This window comes from Diabrotica undecimpunctata, chromosome 6 (genome assembly GCF_040954645.1).
Source record: "Diabrotica undecimpunctata isolate CICGRU chromosome 6, icDiaUnde3, whole genome shotgun sequence".
Taxonomy (NCBI): domain Eukaryota; kingdom Metazoa; phylum Arthropoda; class Insecta; order Coleoptera; family Chrysomelidae; genus Diabrotica; species Diabrotica undecimpunctata.
The window spans coordinates 17945841-17959013 of record NC_092808.1 but is presented as its reverse complement, the minus strand read 5'-3'; the positions used below and the strand labels follow the sequence as shown (position 1 = coordinate 17959013).

The window sequence follows — 13173 nt, the reverse complement described above, 5'->3', positions numbered from 1 at the left end:
AATATACGTAAAATAAATAAAACTCAAAAATCCTCTTAGCGTGGAATCGTTGAGAAGGAATTTTTTAGGAGAGTAACTTTTCGTTTGAGCAGCGGAAAGAAAGATTGTGGTTAAAGCATTTGTACTCTGCAGGAAGGGGCTACGAACTTTTTTGTTAGAAATTTCTAATAATAGTATATTGTTAATAATAGTTGTTAATAATAATTAGTAAAATAGTATGAAGTAAAAAGTATGTAGCAAACCAGTAAGCACAAGACAAACTCAAATAGCGAAACAAATTATATTTCAAGTTGGTGCAGATTTTTTTTTTTTAGCCCTTTTTCTATCCGATTTTTTTTTTTTTTTTTTTTAGCCCTTTTTCTATCCGAATTGTCGAATAAAGGCCTCTCCCATTTCTCGCCATTTATCCCTGTTGTGTGCTAGGCGTTTCCACATTGGTCCTGCGACTCTTTTGATATCGTCGCTCCAGCGCATTTGAGGCCTTCCTCGTGGTCTCTTCGCATCGTACGGTCGCCAGTTTCCGACTTTTGTTCCATCTACCATCTTCGAGACGTTCGTTGTGTCCAGCCCATTTCCATTTTAATTTAGCTGCTTGTTTCGCGGCGTGCTTTATTTTTGTTTTGTTCCGGATTGCTTCGTTCGTTTGCCGATCTATTAGTGAGATACCAAGCATCTGTCGTTCCATGGCTCGCTGAGTTTTTCGAATCTTGTCCATGTTCTTTTTTGTGAATGTCCAGGTTTGAGCTCCGTAAGTGAGAACGGGAAGGATACAAGAATCGAACACTTTGGTTCGAAGGTTTTGGGGTATCTTTTTGTCTTTCAGTATGTATGAGAGTTTTCCAAATGCGGCCCGTCCCATTCTTACTCGTCTGCTTATTTCGGTAGTTTGTTAGTTAGTTTTACTCAGATTCATTTTCAGTCCTTTTTTTATGGATTCCGTATGAAGCTCATCGATCATCGTCTTCAGTTCTTTCCAGCTGTCGGCTATTAGTACTACGTCATCTGCATATCTTAGATGGTTTAAATACTTTCCGTTTATCGACAGTCCCTTCGTTTCCCAATGTAGTGATTTAAAGATGTCTTCAAGTGCGGCAGTAAATAGTTTTGTAGATATGGTGTCTCCCTGTCTTACTCCTCGGTTGATTTTTATTGGCCTCGTTTTTATTCCGTTATCCATCGTGACTACCATTTCAGCGTGTTGGTATATATTATGTATTAATATCCTATATCTAGAATCTATTCTGCTGTTGACCAGTGCTTCCTCAATAGCCCATAATTCTATGCTGTCAAAAGCTTTCTCGTAGTCTATAAATGCTAAACAGATTGGTAAATTGTATTCGTTAACTTTTTCTATTAGGACCTTTAGTGTGTGAAGATGGTCACATGTACTGAACCCTTTTCTAAATCCGGCTTGCTCTACTGGTTGATATACATCGAACTTTGTTGTCAATCTATTTGTAATTATTTTTGTGAATGTTTTGAAAAAGAAAGGCTGTTTTGTGAAAGAAAAATATGCTAGCAAATTAAAAACCGCCCAAGCACTGAATCTAGAACAACTCAGCGTTAATAAAATTAACTCAGTTATAACAAAAGAACTATTGAATGCTAGCTCAGAAGAGCTAATCGAGCCATACGAAAACAGATAAAAGACGGTATTAAAAATCATCAACAAGAACATGTAGAAAGAGTGACAGAGAAAAATCAAAGTCTGAAATATACCAAACCGAAATTAGGAAAGAAAAATATTATAACTATGAAAAATCAACAAGGCCAACTAGAAACAAGCAAAGCTCAGATATCAAACATAGTTGAAAACTTCTATACTGAGTTATACCGCTCAAGAAACGATCCCCCCGACTCTTCAAAGCAAAATCTGAAAAGACAAATAACAAACGTAAATTCTGAAGTAATGCCCGAAATAAGCGAAGTAGAAATAGAAAATGCAATTAAAGAATTGAAAAGAAATAAAGCACCGGGCAGTGATGGAATTCTGGCAGAAATGTTGAAAGAAGGAGGAGAAGAAGTCATCAGGTACCTAAAAATACTTTTTAATAAATGCCTATTTGAAGGAAACATACCAAGGGAATGGAATACTGCTAACACAATATTAATACACAAAAAAGGGGACAATACAGATCTGAAAAATTATCGTCCAATATCACTACTATCACAACTTAGTGCAGATTAGGTCATCATTAATGGTGGTGAAAGTCCAATTTACCCTAAGCTTTTACCGTTTTTTTAACCTGCCTACTTAAATCACAAGGCTGAATATTTTTTGATGGTGAAAAACTTTTTACTGGTCATTGTTTTTATTTTTTTCTACATGTACCTATTGCAGTGCAGTGTTACGATGTTTTTTATGGGCAGATAAATTTTAAATTTTCATTTTTTTTTAATAGGGTCATTGGGAGAAATTAATATATTATATTAAACATTATTAAGATGTAAGAAGGTGGCAAATTGTAATGGACATTTTTGTAATGTTTATAAGATCTAAAGTAATATTTCCAAATTAAATATATGTCCGGATAATACTAAATATAGCTTGTATTTAACAACATAATATTTTTTTATTTCTCTAACCAATTTTTTTTTCTGTTTGGACCACATATAGATAATTATTAACAGGTTTGCTGAACGAACATATTTGCTCTGTGCAGCTGAACAAGTATAGCCCTCAATTGGTTATTATACCATCACCATAAAGTTTAGAGTTTAGACCATTGAAAACATTTATAAATCTGCAATAATAAAATCAAAAATTTGTAATTAATCGTAAATATTGTCTGTATATAATTATTTATATATAAATAACGTTATCGTAGTATTTATGTATTACAAATAGATTTGTTGACAGTTCAAAATTTGGATATTTTTACAAACACAAGTTGGATTTATATATAAACATTTTACTAGCTTATTATGTACATTTTTTTAACAATAATATAATAACAATTTATATATTTTATATTTATTATACCAATTTATATAATTACAGAGTTTATTTATACTAAAAACAAATTTCAGTAATTATTATTAAAATTAAAATTTTTTGAGAACCTAATTCTAACCTCACTTTTACAATTAAATGCAAATTTATTGTTGTAAATATATAAATTATATTTATATAATATTATAATAGTATTATTGTTTTACGTAAATGTTTTATTATATAAATTAGACATTATAGCTGCAATTCACAATTCACATTGATGCTTTTTATGAATTTGACTCGCAAATCGATAAAAAGTGTAACCACTTACTGTTACTGTAGCAGTTTGCGATGCAACAAATAGTTCCTACTATCATTTTGAACAATTATAATGTATAATTATAAGTTATAAAAACCTTACGGCAATGACAACTTTGGCCGATATGAACGCTTTAAACGTGACGTGAGTGTGATTGTTTCTTGGTATTTGGCTATATATGTATTTCGGTTTTTAAGAGTTTTACTTTTCCCTCACAGAAAAGCCAAGGTGGCCTTGCTAAGGTGGACAAAAGCATTTGTTCATTTTTATTTAGTGAACGTACTTGAACCTAAAACTCTTCATTTATTTTTAATTCCAAGACTAAATTCTTCTTGGATTAATTTTGATATTAGGTACCCATTGTAATACCCTACTTCTGGGAATCCCTTTCTCCCCTTCCGGTTCAGTTTACGTTATAATAAGATGAAATTGCCTTGTCCTATAAAAAAATGTGACAAATCAAGTTAACAAACACTTATTCAAACAGAATAGATAGATAGAATAGAAGAGGATACAGATTTGGAAACAAAGAAATAAAAATACTCTATTACGCAATATTGATAGCCCAATATGAAGACTGGGCCACATATTTAACATAAGAGCAAAATAATATGACAATCTCATCTCAGACAACTAAAACGATATTAGACAGCAAAGAACCAACCAGATGTAAAATAGAAATTGATAGCATCAGTATTGAACAAGTAATAGAAATAAAATATCTGTGATTTACACTGTCTAGCTATGGAGACCTGGACAAAGAAGTGAGAGATCAAGTACAAAAAGCAAATAGACTGGCAAGATGCCTTAATAACACTATATGGCGAAACAGAAACATTAACTTACTTTTTTAACACATTACTTTTTCAACCTTTCAATTCCTATAAATCTTTAGACGTTATAAAGAACATAAGTTGACTTATATGAAAAAGTACAACTGATATAATATTCAGTTTTGCAGATTTATAGATATGACTTAAGTTTTTAGGTACCTGAAGTGCTTGACGTTATCGTTATGTTATAACGATATACTGTAAGAATATACAGATATTTAACTTTAGGTAGGTACCTACTTAAAACATGTTTAGTTTACGAAGGAAAAGTAAAGTAAACAATAGAGTTCGAATAAACTTCGAGTTTAAATTATATAAATTAAGTTAATTTTGTTCTACGATTCTTAAAAAACGGTGATACTTAATGATATTTCATTGTAAAGAGCCACAGTAATGGATTTTTATAGAGGAAAAAACTGGTAAATTTGGTGTTAAATCAAAAAGCTATTGTCGAAGGTAAGTGTTAAACATTTTTTAAATAAATTGTAGGCAATTTGAAGAGTTTTTGTATGAATATTTTTGTTCCTACATTGGTTTTTATTGATATCTTATTTTTCAGGTAACCGAAATCAGCAACCAACAAGCAGTGATTTGATCGAGAATGAACCTTCAACATCGTCAGGCCTTCATGGGAACAAGTTTATTTCATCAGATTTGGATTTTTTAAGTGATGATTCCATACAACATCCACATTATCAACCTCCAGAAATAAAAACAGGACATTCAAGTTCAATGTGTTACCAAAAAACAGTCTTCGCTCCATTAAACACGAGAAAAAAACGAAAAGAAATCTGGGTAAGTCGAATGAAACTCTTAAAGGAAAAGTTATCGCTGATAGATCCATGAAAGAACTGCTGGCATGTCGCATTAAAATGCAAGGAGCGTATACTTTTGGCTAAGAGAGAAGCGATATTCAATGAATATTGGCTAATGGGTACATACCAAAAACGGTCTGCTTACATGTCATCATTAAGAGAGATTGAAGACAAAGCTACCCAAAGACAACGTGCAATAGATCCTGCAAAACAGAAATTTCGTATGGAGATGTATACATATTTTGTTGTAATAGATGGACTGCGTCAAGCTATTTGTAGGGGATCTTTATTAAAACCTTTGACAAAAGCGATAATTTTATAAAAACCGTGGCAATGAAGAAACAGTCTTCAGTAGATGGTACACAAATTAATGATTTGCGTGGAACAACTCTGTACCTAAAAATAAAATATCCGATGACAAAAGGAAGGAAATAAAAAACCATATTTTGTCTTTTCCGTCGTATGAAAGTCACTACACCAGAAAGAGTACATCAAAGAAGTATTTGCCCTCCCACCTAACAATCACCAACATGTATTAACTATTTTGTGACACGATATCAAGCCTCCTTCAATAAAAATTTACAGCCAAGAATTTAACAAATTTGTGTTGTGTTTCAAAAAACCCCGTGTTGATACATGCTACACTTGTGATAAGTTTAAAATGAAAATTCAACTTTGTCAGGATGAGCAAACCAAAGCCGAAATAACTTTGCTTAATCAAGCTTACGAAGATGTATCGAAATGATAGTACCGTACAAGTGTATACATTTGATTTACAACAGTGTTTACCGACTCCATCATTGACTTCTTCTGTAGCTTTTGATAAACGTCAGTTGTGGACGTTCAATTTGACCATACATGACAATAAGACCGGAAAAGCAGTATGTTATGTGTGGCATGAAACTATTGCTGCTCGAGGAGCGAATCAAATTGCATCTTGTCTCTTTAAACATCTTCAAACAAACCTACCTAATGACACAAGAATTGTAATTTTTTACTCTGATACCTGTGGAGGTCAGAATAGAAATTCTCACGTGAGTTCTATGTTTACGTGGGGTGTACATAAGTTACAATTAGAGAGAATCGACCATAAATTTATGGTTCCCTGACATGACCATTTAGAAGTTGATACAGATCATGGGATAATAGAAAAAAAGATAAAGAAAACAGAAATCCAAATATATCATCCTCATGACCGGATACAACTTATTAGGTCCAGCAGTACCAAATTTCAAGTTGTGGAAATGCAGAATACTGACTTTTTGGACTTTGCATCGTTACTAAAAGGCTCTTTGGTATTAAGAAATAAAGATGTAGATGGAAAGCAGTTTAAATGGTTAGACAAAAGGTGGCTCCGCTATGACATGGAATTTGGAATGGTTTCTTACAAAGACACCTTACAATTGGAATCAGATTTTTACAAGATAAATTTGAGACGGGGGACATCCTTTATATCTAATGACATCCCAGTTATATCACTATTGCCTTTACCTATATCTAAAGAAAAAAAAGATGACTTAATTTCTCTACTAACATTAATACCAAATGTTTTCCATAAATTTTATATAGATTTGCCTAGTAAGGAAAATGTAGCTAATATGGATCCTGATATTTTAGATAATGAGGATGAATAATATTATAAAAATATTGTGTTGAAACAAATTAAAATACATAGCTGTATTGTTAGACATAAGTCATATATGCCAGTGTTCTTTTTAACATAAGTCAGGAAAAACAATTTTCCATACTTTTTATAGAGTCATACTTAGCCACTATAGTGTATTTTTATGTATGAGAGAGTAATAAAACAATAAATTATGTATGCAAATCCCTAAACTGTTGATACGGGTGACTCAATGAAAAACAGATATTTGTCAACAAGTTTACAGAAGTATATAGGAAAACAATTTTAAATTGAGTATGACCACCAGGTATAAAGGTTGGAGCAGAATAGAATACAATAGTTGTGAGAGTTACTAATCCCTAAATAAGGTTGCCAGTGTCGGAGTGATGGAGGTTAACAGGTACTAATGAATTTGCAAGAAATGTAAGATGTTTATTTTATTGGTTATATATAACCAATAAAAGTTTAATACGTACCTACCTATTTGCAAAATAAAGTTTAATTCTTTAGATAAAATAAAACGTTTTATTTTATCTATTTGCAAAATAAAGTTTAATTCTTTGCCTATTTGCAAAATAAAGTTTAATTCTTTAGATAAAATAAAACGTTTTATTTTATCTGAAATGAGTGCATTCCACGAAGTAAGGGTTTCAACAATCAAACATTTAATTCTTTAATTCCAGGAATCTACGACAGTAATTGACTAGATAATTACCTTCTAAACTTATTCCTCAGAAAATGTGATAGTGGGTTTTTCCATTTTGTATATAGGAAGGTCCAAGTGGCGTATTCAAAATTCTTAACAGTTCACTAAAAGTAGGTACTTCAGTTGCAAGGTGTAGTTTATTGTGTATACTAGTGTTATGGAAAATTTGGAAGTGCCGTGTAAACGCCGAAAAATTGGTCCTCTAACAGTTAATGAAAAAACATTAATATTTAATTGTTTTAAATCATTTACAAACAAACGTTTATGTGAAAGTGTTGATGAGACCGTTGAGTTAGTTAGCAGTACACTTGGTGTTGGGAAATCTACGATTTACAGAGTTATTAAAGAAGAGAAATGTGGTAGTTTTCAAATGCCACGTAATGCTCCAGGGAAACCAAAATTTCAAATAGAATATCATTTTAAAGAAGGACCTCGACGGAAAGTGCATGAATTCTTCTTTAGATAAGAATTTCCAACATTGGATAAAGTTCTTGTCTCAGTTCGAGATGATAAGGATTACCCAGAAATGAGTCGAAGTACGTTATGGAAACTTTTAAAAGAAATAGGCTTCCGCTGGAAAAAGAATCCCAGAAAGTCTATTTTATTAGAAAGAAGCGATATTGTCATATGGAGAAGACATTTTCTAAGAACCATAAAGGAAATGAGAAACCAAAAAAGAAAAATATTTTATCTTGATGAAACATGGATCAACGAGGGTCATACACCAAATAAATTTTGGCAGGATGCAACTGTTACAAGTCAAAGGCACGCTTTTGTAAATAACTTATCTACTGGTTTAAACCCACCATCAGGAAAGGGACGCAGGCTGATAATAGTACACATTGGCAGTTCAGACGGTTTTGTTGAAGGTGGTTTATTAACTTTTGAATCAACTCGTACCGGTGACTACCATGAAGACATGAACGCTGATGTCTTTCAAGAATGGTTCGAACAAATGATAGATCTTCTTCCTAAGAACTGTGTAATAGTAATGGATAATGCAAGTTATCACTCCAGACTTATAGAAGGACTGCCCACAACCAAGTGGTTAAAAAAAGACTTGCAGAATTGGCTGAGTTCAAAAAATATTATGTACCATCCCGGATCTATAAGAAAGGAACTTTATTCGTTGTGTGCCCTTCATAAAGAAAAATTAAAAAAATACGAAATTGATGAAATTGCCAAAAATCGTGGAATGACAGTACTTAGATCCCCACCATATCATTGTGAATTAAACCCGATTGAACTGGTATGGGCACAGATAAAGAGTGAAGTTTCAAGAAAAAATACCACTTTTAAAATTCATGATGTTAAACAGTTGTTTTTGGAGGCCGTAAATAATGTAAAACCTGAAAACTGGGAAAAGGCAGTAAATCACACTATTAAAGAAGAGGAAAAAATGTGGAAGCTGGACAATATTACTGATAAAATGATCGAGCCAGTTATTATAAATCTTGGTTCTGAAAGTTCATCTTCTGAATCTGATTTGGATTTGTAACAAGTAGCTGTAAGTTTTATATTAATATTTTTATTCATCTATTTAACATACCTTAGACGGTTTTAAAAACTCTTTTTCTCTTTTGTAATTTTTAAAAATTAAAAAAAATGTGAATTTTTTAAAACACTTTTTAATGTAGGCCAGTCAGTTCTAATATAGTGTGTGATAAAAGAGGTCACTTTTGTTTACATACACATAACACTTTATAACACTGAAATAATTCATTTATTTTTTACAATTATTCAAAGTAATTTTTCAATTAATCTTGAGCACGCCCATGGAGTGGTCGGAGCTACCAGTTAAAATTATGCTAATTACTCTCTCGTTCATAAAAATAAACTATAGTAAATATGTCATTCACACTCTCATAAAATACAATAAACGTTTTTAAGAAATATTGAATTATTTTTTATACAGTTTTATTCAATTTCTGAAAATCTACACTTTTTGACTTAAGTGCTTTAGTCTGCCGACCCTACAAATAAAGATCGTATTTTTCTAAACATGTTTTTATTAAATATCAATACAAACTACTAAAGTTTTACTGCCACCATTCCTTTCCACATAAATATATTAATATTATATATTACATAAAAGATAATAAATCCCATCATTTAATCGCACAATGATGTTATTATACACCACTTATTGATATATCGATTTTTCTAATGGTTTCGTCACGAAAGAAAAAAGACGGGACCGTTCACAGTATTGTGTGCCCTTTTATTGTTTATTAGACTACTTTAGCACTTTAATTATGTTAATATGAACACGAAAAATAAAATTGTCCAGGTCATTATTGATCTAACGATTATATTGTCATTTCCCAAGTTTTAAATAAGCATTTTCGAGCACAATATTTATGTGTTATTTCTATCTTGGCTCGCTTCGTAGGTCAGCTTTCCTAATTTATTTTAATTATTTTACATAGCGCAACTTAAATCACTCCTCACTTGCCGAGAGATGTTAATCTACAACCGTGTTAGCGAGTTGTTAATCGGAATATCCTTTTTACATTTATATATGAGATCGAGGGTTGGACTTTAAAAATTTTAAAACAAAAACTAGTCAAATAGAGTTACGAACTTTGTTTTTTTAATACACACCAATAATATGCTTAAGAAAATTACAGTCTGATCCATGGATATGATTAATGAGCAACTTTTTTCTATAGTAGAAGCCACAGTTAGAATGCAGTGCTGGTAAGATCTTCTTCTTCTTCTTCTTCTTCTTTTTATATAGATATGACTCTGTTTTTCAATGTGCCTCCAGTAAGTTGTCGTTCCATCGTTTTCGTGGTCTTCCTACTGATCGTCTTCCTATTGGGGAACCGTCTCTTGCCGTCTTTACTATTCTGTTTGTTGTCATTGCTTATATGATCGTTCCATTCTACTCTTCTATTTCTTATCCAGTTCTTGATATTCTTCACCTTGCATCTACGTCGTATATCTGTACTTCTAGCTCTTGTGATGTATGTAAGTAAGTAAATATTCGGAACGCACTCAGGTTGGTAACATTGTAAGAGTGACGTGACGGACAGGTACAAGGAATAGGAAATAAAACCATTCTGAATCTAGACACGATAGATAGAAGTTGTTTCATTATACCTAACCTCCACTCTCCAGGTTAACCTATCCTATAAGCCCGACCACGTGTCACCACATGGTGACGAAAACCAAATCTGAAACCAAACCGAATACAAGACTTAAGAAGAGTATAAAATTGAAATGGAATTCAAGGCAGTAAAACTCAATGCAAATGTCAGGTAATCTATACGAAAACTGGAAATTTTTCATACAAAGATTTAAAAACTACCTTTAAGCAACATAATTAACAAAAAAACCTAAAATAACCCAATGCGCCACCACGACTTCAAAGAATGTTATTTAAATTGCAGAGGTATGATTATAATCTGATGTATAAAAAAGGAAAAGAATTATATATAGCTGATACGCTATTGAGATGTTGCTCGGAACTGCCTGTAATAAAGAATGATTTAGATATTGAACTTGAATCACAAATTTGTTTAGTAAGATTAAACATCAATGTTTCAAATAATCAACTGCAAAAAATCAAAGAAGAGACTAGCAAAGACAAAACTTTAATTGATCTAATGACTTTCATAAAAAATATTTGACCAAAACAAATAAATAATGTACATAAAGATTTAAAAGCATGTTTTAAGATTAATCATGAAATAAGCTTCTTTGATAGTTTGCTGATGAGGAATGAGGAAAGAAATGTTAAAAAGAATTCACTATGGCCATCAAGGAATAAATAATAAATCTGTCGTGAATTTCAAACAGGGTATGACTCTTAGTGTGTAAGTAAAATGTGTGGTGTAGTTGACTATTACTGTGAAAAAAGTTTCGAAAATGTGCAGTGTGAGTGTTCGGAAAATTTATGATATCCGCGAAGAGGCCCAGCAAGGCGAACTGAAACCGGTACAAAAAAAGAAGAAAAACAGTTTCCAGTCCAATTCAGGTGAAAATACTTACGATGAGGGAGTGAAATATCGAATAAGGAGAATTATCCATAATTTTTTTTTGTGGAAAACATACCACCAACCGTCGACAGGATAATGAACAGAGTAAAGGATGATGAGGACCTACCAGCTTTTTCAAAAACCATTTGGTAGGCTACTAAATGACATGGGTTTTGAATATGGAGATTTGATATTAATGTAAAGAAAAGATATCATATCCTGGAGACACAAGTACCTCAGGCAAATAAAAACATTGAGCAAGAAGGATAATGTAAACCTTGTTTATATCGATGAGTCTTGGATTAACGTCGGTGCTTCAGTCAAAAAGGAATGGAGGGACACAACGATTAAGAATCCAGGAGATGCCTTCATAAAAGGACTCCAAACTGGACTAAAAGCTCCAATCCAAAGAGGTTCTCGGTTTGTTCTTCTTCATGCTGGAAGCAAAACTGGTTTTGTGGCATGGGCCGAATTAACTTTCTTGGCCAAGAAGGGAACCGCTGATTACCACGACGAAATGGACGGGGACATACCACTCCCGCAATTTTGATTTCCCGAAAAAAAAGTGGAACAAAGAGCAAATCAAGGATTGACTAATCGAAAAGAACATTTTATTTGAGAAAGATTACCTAAAAAGTGAATTACTGGACCACATTTAGAGACGAGTACAGCAAGTAAAAAAATTGAAACAATTGCGGAAAAGTATGGCGTTAAGATTTTGAGACTGTCGCCTTACCACTGCGAGCTGAACCCGATTGAGATGGTGTGGAGTCAAGTTTAAAGGTATGTGGCTTCAAACAACGTCGATTTTGACAGTAGAACGGTTGATAAAAGAAGTATTAATTAACGAGAAATATCTCAGATTTAATGCTCATTTGTTTTTTTAGTACTGTACGTACGGTACATTTCAGTTATAATCTTCTTGTGTATTTTATGTACATATTTATATTTATCGTGTCGTGTAGGGTATATCAGACCTGTGAATTTCAACGACGAATAACACTTGCTTGGGCGGCATATGATTCACTAAGAGACATCTTTAAGAGCAACACCCCGATAGCTATAAACAGAAGACATTTGACCAATGCGTTCTTCCTATTATGACATATGGAGCAGAAACTCTCACTCTCATAAAAACAACAGTAATAAAAATGCGAGTGGCACAAAGGCGCATGGAAAGATCGATTCTCGGTGTGACAAAAAAAAGACAAAAAAAGGAACCAAGACCTAAAAAGAACAGGCATCACTGATGTCGTCGAACATATATAAAATGGAATTGGGCAGGTCACATAGCGAGACTAAAAGACTCAAGATGGACCAGAAAAGAAATTTAATGGCACCCAAGAGAAGACAAACACAGCAGAGGACGACCACTAACACGCTGGATAGGCGACATTAAACGAATATTCAAGAATTAACAACAAGACGCACAGAACCGTGAAGAGTGGCGAAAAATGGGAGAGACCTATGTCCACCAGTGAACAGAAGAGGTTGCATGATGATAGGGTAAACTATACCATAATATTGTTTGCTGTAATTTTGTAACGTAAGATTTTTATTAAGCAAAATATCTTTTAGGCTTTTTGTGGTAAGGGTAGAATAGTTAGTCGAATCGTGACGTATGATACAGCATTGGAAAGGAGAGAGGGTAGCAAATATGCTAAGACAAAAAGAACACACATTTCCAAAAGGGGATTAAATCATATCTCTGTTGTTATTGATCCGATTGAAGCGTGTGATACGTTAAATGAAAGAGGAGGATATAACGAATGTATTAAGATAGAAAAAACAAACAAAGCGACTACCAAAAAGGAACTACACATCATCCTCGTTATTAACGAACGTATAGCGACATACGAGATATCACATGACAATATGAATGATAATAGACACACTATAAGAAAAATTTGCTTTATTGACCTGAAGAAGGCCTCTGGCTGAGTACAAAATAAACAACT

General features: G+C 32.8%; 1 protein-coding gene across 3 annotated transcripts in view; it reads right to left on the bottom strand.

The window, feature by feature from the left end:
• Window positions 1-13173, bottom strand: part of LOC140443225 (uncharacterized) — a 119346-nt gene that overhangs the window by 88509 nt on the left and 17664 nt on the right. The gene's annotated exons all lie outside the window — the stretch shown is intronic.